The sequence below is a fragment of the Heterocephalus glaber genome, unplaced genomic scaffold (genome assembly GCF_053883595.1).
Source record: "Heterocephalus glaber isolate CG9 unplaced genomic scaffold, H.glaber_assembly_v1.0 deba00001757, whole genome shotgun sequence".
Lineage (NCBI taxonomy): Eukaryota > Metazoa > Chordata > Mammalia > Rodentia > Bathyergidae > Heterocephalus > Heterocephalus glaber.
The window spans coordinates 37,437-46,571 of NW_028258454.1; the positions used below are offsets into that span (position 1 = coordinate 37,437).

Here is a 9,135-nt window from a genome sequence, read left to right on the forward strand (position 1 = left end):
GTGTAGATGGCAACAAAATGGAACAGCTAGGCTGACCCTACAATCTGTAACTGGACAGGGTGATAGGTCTCCCACCACCTCAGCAGCTATTATGTATAGTAGCTGCCCTCTTCCTATGGTGCCTTGCCCCTTCCCCTGTGTGATGTCATGCCAAGATGGTTGCTCCCACCAAAGAATAAACCCTTCTTCCCAGCATGCCCCTGTTCCCACCTAGAAAGTAACCTAATACTCGCTCACCTCCTACAACCTAGTGACATCACTGGCTCCTCCATTCCCTAGTCACTACCTCACTCAACCCCACCTCAGCCCCTACAAACCCCACCCCAGTCTCTATAAAAGACTCTCCCTGCCCCAGCCATATTGCTTTTGTCTCTCCTTTGTTCAGAGACAGCCTGGCAGATCTATTCCCCTAATAAAGGCTTGTTGTGGCCTGGTCTGGTCTTGGTCTTTGGCACTTTTACCTGACATTTCTGGTGCAGTGACTCAGATGGTAGATGGTCCATTAATGGATGATCCCCCGCAGGATGGGGTTGATTGACCTTTTGGCCATCTCCAACGGACCTATCTGCCGTTGCCAGGGCCTGCCGGGGCTTTCTACCTTTGCCACTGCTGACACTACGTATCCACACTGGTCACCAATCTCTGGGTGAGTAGGCAGTTCAGCCTCCCTCTCGTTGGGTTCTCTGTCTCATTTTCTCTCCCTGTGGGGACTTCTCAGAAATCCAAGCTCTTGGTCAGAGAAACCCCCTCGGCCTCTGGGCCCAGGACCGTGCCCCTGGGAGACGTCCCATCGGCCCACCTCCTCTCGTTCTCTCCCTTTGGGAGACTCACTCCGAGATTGTCAAAGGAGACAAGGACGTTTCTCCCTTTTGTCTTTCCACCCAGGGGCTGCCTCCTCTTCACCTGCTCTAATCAGGGGGCCCAACAATCCAAACCCCGCCCCTCAATGCCTCCAGGCTGCCTTCTGGCACAACTCAAACCCCACGGATTGTTGGGAACAGACTTTAAGCCAAAAAGACTTGTTTTCTCTTGCAATCAGGTTTGATCTCAGTATAAATTAGATAATGGGTTTCCATGCCCCAAAAATGGCACTTTCAATTTTAACATACTGTGTGATTTACACAACTTCGGTCAACACAATGGCAAATGGTCAGAAATCCCCTACATACAAGCCTTTTCTACCTATGCTCTTAACCCTCCCTCTGTCAAACCTGTTCTCCTTCTCAAGTACTCCTAGCCTGAGCCTATCACTCACTGCTCATAGCTCCCCCACTTTATAACTCTGTTGATAGGAAAAAGTTTTAAAATTTAATAGATTAGCTATTAAAGTAGTTGTGGAAGCAAACTAGGTAGTATATCCCTTTAAAAACTTGCCTTAGCCCATTGCTTCTGCTGTTTAAAGTGAAGGTTATATATCTTCTTTGATTTGTAGCTCCACTATAGATAACAACCTAACTAAAGAAGGAAGTGGGAATCCTTGAACAAACTTGTGAGATATGTGCCTTAACTGCCATGTGTTTAGGGCTATAATCAGTGGCAGAAACCACCTGTGTCTAACCATTAAACGGGAATTGAAACGTTATTTACTTAACAAATGCCACTAGGGATGAGATAATGATGGACAAAAGTATAAAATGTTTATAATGAGTCAGAGACAAAATATTTAAAAAGCTATAAGTAAAAGATATATTTTTGATATAAAAGGATTTTATATGTTTGTCTTGTTAGCCGGACAAGACCAAAAGGCCTAGGTACGTCAAGAAGGTGTGTGGAAGTGATTTATAAAAAAATATATATGTTTATTTGTTGGTTTCAAGTTTGTTATAAAAGGTTTACAGGAATAGAGGTTTTGTTCCTTCTGATTTTAATTCTACAAGAGATCTCTGTTAATTGACTTACAAAAGTTTTAAATTGTCTTATTTATAATTATAAACCTAAAATTATAAAGAGATTATAATTCCATTGGGCTAAATACATTTGAGTGCACTCTAGTTTTAGAAATTTTCTTACACCTTTGTTTTTTGTCCAATCGTACAGCTGCTTTGTTTATAGATAAAGGTTATTAAGTTCAAGGCATGATCCCCTTGGTGAACAAAGGAGCGGCCGCATGGAAATATTTTCCAGTCTTTGTTCACTAGGGGGAACTCAACAGTTTTCAACTTACAACAGACTGACCCGATAGTTTTCATAGCCTTATAAAAGATTTATAGGAATAAATATTATTTAAATATATTATTATACTGTTTATATCAACTGTCATCAAAGGGATAAATTCTAAATATGCTATTATGGTGTGCTTAACTGGTCATTTTCAAAGGACTAAATATCCTGTAAAAAATAACAATAACAAGGTTTTATTTTTTCTAGTGTACTAAATATATTTGTACTTTCTGACTGTACAGGTTTTCTAATATTTGTTTATGATAATAACCTCTTTTTGATTCAGGTATTTGCCTTTTCATACACTCTAGCTATTTATGATAACAGATACATATATGGGCTATTTTCTTTAGATGATATCCTATCAAAAGATTATTTATTTATTTTTTTAAAGATAATCTAGGGAAAAACTTTTGGTGTTTTTAAAAAATGAGTACATTTAACAATGGCTGTTTTTTATCAAGATGGACATTTAAATGTGTTACAAAGGTAAAGTCATCATAATTGTCATGTTAAAATATTATTTGTGGCTCTTTTTCTGTTAGTGTTCTACAAGAATTCACTACTAAAAAAACAACCATGACTGATAACAGTAACAATTCTCTATATTTTAAATTCCAAAATTCTTGTTATTCAGGTAAAACTGTAATAGTTAAGTTCATTATTCTTGTTACAATGCTAACGCTATTGACCTTCTCTTCTGGTGTTCAACAACTAAAGTTTGGAGACCAAAACTAAAAGGTAACTGAGGTATGAGGACAGCCAATATTTTGGCCCTGGCCCCTCAAGGTCAACAAAGTTCCAGGACATGTGGAAACCTTCTCTACAGGGTCCTACATCTTTGGTAAGTCACTCAACCTCCTAAACTGGGAGATTGCTGGACACCAGAGGACAATATACTGTGTGCCAAAGAAGGGTCACCAAGAAAAAAATCTCCAATGATTTCACTGCAAGCAATTTGGTCAAGCAAGGCCATGACCCATCCAGAGGGCTGACACTGACAGAGGAGCAGAGAGGCACTATGCATGGTTCCAAAGTAATGGCCTGGGGAGACTTAACTGACCTTAATAGATAACAAGAGGTTCATATTGATTGGCACAGGTCTTGCTTTAACTTGGTCTTAAACACCCAGCAGAAAAAAATAACCAAAAGAGGTATAAAACAATGACATAATAATAAAGCTAGACTTCAGAAAAATTAAGACATAGCCCACCCATTAAAATCTTTTTGTTCACTCATGACACAGCCATTTCAAAAAGACAAAACTTTGGGTACTAAATAGAAGTGAAAATCATTAATTAGCTACAAGTGTGTACAGATTCTTTTCAAAAAAATTAAAAGAAGTTCTTTACAGGTACCCAATCTTAGAAACCACTGGTCTCCAGATCTCTCCTTTTAGATAAGTGTTTTTATGATTCTGTGATAACTAATTAACTATCGTGTCGTGATCAAAAAACCCCCCCAAAACCAAAAAACCATAAAGTAAGAGTATTGGGAAAAAATCACCTGCTTGTCAGCCACAGTCAGGATAAGTTCTATACCAAGCAGCTACAAGATTTATTCCTTTTAAAATAATATACATCCTTTTTCTCTGTTTATGATGCCTCTTCTCATTGTGCTCATATTTCCTGGATACCTACCCATGTCTAAAAAGATCAAGCCTTTTATGTTACACTTGATCACCTTAAGTTGTCCAGTGTCCTTGTTGAGGTTATCAGTTCTCTTTATTTTTAAATATATCTAGGAGGCTTCCAAAAACTGAGAGATACAGGAATAAAACTGTCCTGGCCTTGAATTTAAAGGAGAAGTCAGGTTCATAGTAACACTACACTCATCAGTATGTTGGCCTCCAAAAGACATTTGCTCAGTTACATACACCTTTTATATTCCAAAAAAAAAAAAAAAAAGGATTATAAAAATGATATAAGTTGTGTTTATCACTTTTCCACTCATTCTCTAACAGCAAGGACATGACACAGGGGCCCTTAGATCAGGAGCTATGATCTCTTCCATAACAGTCTCTTACTTCTATAACAAATGAGCCCCTAAACATCCAGCTGTCTCTGTAAAACCTATGTAAATAATAAATAAAAAATTACATATCAAATGAAAAAAATTAAAACTCAATGGGCCAGATAGATATGCCCCCCAAGGTACTAATCAATGGTGGGGTACATTCCTGGAGCTCATGGCTAGCCTGGCTATTACTACTCTCGGGACCCCTCAGTATGACCTGTTTAATTCTCTGTTTTGGACTGTGCCTGGTTCTCTGTTTTGGACTGTGCCTGGTTCTCTGTTTTCAAAATTTCTTGCAGGAATGATTGAGGACATTCACCAGCCAGACAGTCATGGAGTTCATCATGGCAGGGTACCAGCCAGTACGGCAAAAGGAAGAGGTCCCCACTTGCCACCAGCCTCATCAGATCCAGGTCTAGCCCCAATCTTCGCCCCTGGTCAGCAGAAAGCAGCTCCAGAAAAAGAGACCTTCGCCCAACTATCATAAAACAAAAGCCTGGAATGATAGGTCTCCCACCACCTCAGCAGCTATTATGTATAGTAGCTGCCCCCTTCCTATCGTGCCTTGCCCCTTCCCCTGTGTGATGTCATGCCAAGATGGTTGCTCCCACCAAAGAATAAACCCTTCTTCCCAGCATGCCCCTGTTCCCGCCTAGAAAGTAACCTAATACTCGCTCACCTCCTACAACCTAGTGACATCACTGGCTCCTCCATTCCCTAGTCACTACCTCACTCAACTCCACCTCAGCCCCTACAAACCCCACCCCAGTCTCTATAAAAGACTCTCCCTGCCCCAGCCATATTGCTTTTGTCTCTCCTTTGTTCAGAGACAGCCTGGCAGATCTATTCCCCTAATAAAGGCTTGTTGTGGCCTGGTCTGGTCTTGGTCTTTGGCACTTTTACCTGACACAGGGAACTTGTGTCGGCAGTGTCCCGACCATCCACCAACACCTTTGTGGTCAAACCTATCAGTCTAGGTCAGAAAAATATCTTGTACCCCCTTCTGATGGATGGTGGACTTGCTCCACCGGGCTCACCCCTTGTGCACATGGAGAAGTGCTCAATGGAACTGGAGACTTCTGTGTATTAGTACAATTGGTCCATAGGCTATTATATCACTCAGAAAAAGACATTTCCAGTTGCTTGACTGAGACCCCAGCCAGGGTTAAACGAGAACCTGTAAGAGCCATCACGCTGACAGTTCTCCTAGGTTTGGGACTAGCTGGGGCAAGAACAGGAATTTCATCGCTAGTGTTACAAAACAGACATTACAATGACCTGAGAGTGGCCATAGATATAGATATTGAGAGGCTAGAGTGTTCCATCTCCCACCTACAAGAGTCCCTAACCTCCCTGGCAGAGGTGGTCCTCCAACGAAGGGGGCTAGATTTAATCTTTCTACAATAAGGAGGGCTCTGTGTTGCCTTGGGTGAAGAATGTTGTTTTTAGATAGACCACTCAGGAGTGGTCAAAAAATCTATGGCCAAAGTTAGAGAAGGCATTGCTAAATGAAAGCGAGAATGAGAACAAGCTTAAAATTGGTTTGAATCCTGGTTCAATTCCTCCCCATGGCTGACTACTCTGATCTCTACTCTGCTGGGCCCCTTGCTTATTCTGTTACTATTATTAACCCTTGGACCTTATATACTTAATAGATTGGTCTCGTTCATCAGAGAACGCATTAACACTGTACAGCTGATGGTACTCAGGTCCCAATACCAGCCAGTTCCTACAGACCTAATAGAATTAACCCCCAGAGGCCCATGATTGGTCCTCTATAGCATCATGAGAAGGGGGCGATGTGAGACCAAAGTGACTCCATTTTGCTAAAAGCCACTATTCCCCTAGCCTCTATTATTAATGGTTGAAATGTGCTTTCCCTGGGACAAAAGACACACTCTGTAACAAAGCAAAGTTCTTAAGTTAATTGCTCAATCGTCTGTTTGCCCAGGAAATAAAAGTTCCGGTCCCCCTATTTGTAAAACAATCTGTTAATGTGCCGACCATCAGTACATAATGGTCGTGACCATTAGCCATTGTGTCTACTGACTGCCAGTACTTGACAGTCAGCCACTAACCTTTGTCCCTCTTTTCCCTCATAAAACCTATACCTATACGTAATCACTCCTCAACCCCCAATGGGACTAGCCAATCAGAAGTATACAGTTCATGCTTGCCAAATGCCAAACAATCATGTGATTGCTAAATGGAAAATCCCCAAACCTTGCTGTAACTTTAGTAAAAACTCCACTAATTTGAAATGCGGGGCTCTCAATCTTGACCCGCTGCATCAGTGACAGTTGAGAGTCCCTGCTGGAGCTTGAATAAATGACCCTCATGTGCTTGCATCGGAAATAGCTTCCTGCTGGTCTTTGGGATTTCTCCATCTGTTCGCAACAAAAGCATAGGGATTATTTCCTTTAGTATCCTAGTGCAAACAAGAAGAACAACAGATTGTTCAAGACCAGGCTGGGGATTTAGCTCAGTGGTTCCCCCTCCTGCCTCCCAAGCGCAAGGTCCCAAGTTCCATCCTCCGACCAAAAAAAAAACAAAAACAAAATTGTTCAAGGTCTATCAGTGGATGCTGCCCATGTTTTGGATTTTTGAGGCAAGGACTCACTATGTATTTCAGGCTGGCCTTAAATTCAAGATGTAGCCTAAATGGGCTTTCAACTCTTGGTGATACCTCTGGCTCAGTCCTCTGAGTGCTGGGATTATAGGTGTGTGCCTCCATGCCCAGCTTGTAATTGTAAATAGGTGAGTTCATTAGATAACTTCTAGGAAGTTTAACAGGGCCAGCCCTGCAGAAGTCACTATGAAAGACAATTGAGTCACAATCACTGATAGTTACCATTATAAAGAAGAAAAAATGTACTACACTTACTTACTTCCCCTAGAGATGCACAGCAGTGATTGCTATTCTAAATAGCCCATTTCCTTGCCATGAATTCCTTGTTCATTGGATATGATCTTTCTACCTTATTTTCCCATTTAATCCCCTTTTAATCAGTTGCCTAGGTGATTGTATTTGCAATTGTATTACAATCTCAGTTTTGGGGTGTGTGTGTGTGTGTGTGTGTGTGTGTGTGTGTGTGGTATGGTGGATTAAACTCAGGACCTTGTGTTTGCCCATTGGTCCTGGCACCACTGAGTAACATCCCCAGGCTTATTGTTGCATTTCTTGGGGGGGGGTATTTAACATGCATATCTCATTTGAATAAATCCTCCAGTAAGAAATGGAGAATTCAGTGCCTTTACTTTGAAGGCTTTGTAGTTATCTGTCAAATTTATATGTGCAGCTCACCAACATTCCCTTATTGGAAATAGCAGTATTTCCACATAATAGTTCTCAAAAGGACTTTAAAGTCTCAAAATTCTGTGTCTCCTTTGGCTTGCTTCTCTCTTGATTCCACCCAGGCTTTATTAATGGTTCACTTCATATCATCATCTCCATCTTCATAAATTTTCTTTAGAACATTCATTAATCCCTCACTAGGATCTGTTTCAGCATCATAGGATGGCTTTTCTTTTTCTTTGCATTCTTTTTCAACCTGAGTCAAGTATTCCCATTGCATGTTTTCTGCTTTCTTTCTACATAAGATAAGAACTGTATCAGTCTTGATTTTTTTTTGAACTGCCTTCCACTGAGATGGGTTTTAAGAGATTGTTCACAATCATAGAGTAACTCTTCCAATTTAGATTCTTTACCAAAAGATCACGTGACCTCTCTGTGAAATGCACCTGCACATTCTCAGCAGGAGCTTGACAATCTCCAGTTAAGTAATGTAGATTTTCACAAACTTATCTGATTGATCCCCTCTGTAATTACTGATTTTCACAGTATATCCTGTTGTGATGGGAACAACCACAGCAGCTGGTTTTACATTGTCAAGAAATTCTGGATTCTTTTGTGATTTTTCTTGCACCTTATTCTTTATTATTCTTTATTTTTGTTTCAATCTTGGATTTTTCAGCTGTCAGGACATCTCGTACTCTCTTCCTAGTGGCCTTTTCCAACAACACCTTCACCTCTTCTAGATCTTTCTGCAACTCCTCCAAAGCTGAAGCCATGGCCAGGCTGGATCAGACCAGAGGCCAGAGCAGCAGGCGTGCATGCAAGGACAGGCTGTTGCATTTTATTAAGACTTTGGTAGACATAAAATATTTTATAGAGAAATATTTCTAGAAGTGTAGTATCATGTAGAGCATACTTGGGAAGACAAAGACTGGACTCAATTCCATGACCCTTAACATGGTTCTCAGTTCAATTTTTACTTAAGTATTTGTCTGTATTTCTACTGCTGCTCCCCTCTGCTGTGGTTGGTCTTTCTCAGGCTGAGGTCCTCTGGCTCTTGAATCTGTCCTCTGGGGGCAGGTCTTCCTCTCTGACCCCACTTACTTCCCAGAGGAAATCACTTGCCATCTGACTTTCTCATGAACACAGTCTACTCCTGAAAAAGAAATAAACTTCTCTATAGCTAAAGCTGGACTTGCTAACACAGAAAGATGGCTTCCCTCCATTACTTTTAACATGCCTGTGCCTTCCTGGCTCTGGCTCCTTCAAACAAATCAGGAATTTTTTTTTCTCTGCCTTCCAGCCATATGCAAATAAGATAAAACACAGTGCACTCTGTCACCAATGAACCTGCTGTATGTGAAATTCTGTAACCAATAAGGTTGCTGGGCACATGTGTAAATGAAGGATTGAAACTTGCAACCCCAGCCCTTCCCTAAATGTATAATAATCCAGCTCTGAATGAGTTGGACAGTCAATCTCTTTGTGGAGAAGTCCCAGACTGACCCATTGGCCTTAAGAATAAAGCTGTACCCTTTACCTCTGAAACTGCTAGGTGTGTCTTCCATTCTCCTGGACTACATACATTGAGCTGTAACACTAGAGCTATGTATACTGGCTGGCACTTTGCCATTACACTCCCAACTTCTATGTGCCCCCTCATT

General features: G+C 41.1%; 1 pseudogene; it reads right to left on the minus strand.

The window, feature by feature from the left end:
* Positions 1 to 7,479: 7,479 nt before the first annotated feature.
* LOC106008721 (calcyclin-binding protein pseudogene) lies at positions 7,480 to 8,262 on the minus strand (annotated as a pseudogene).
* Positions 8,263 to 9,135: the final 873 nt, after the last annotated feature.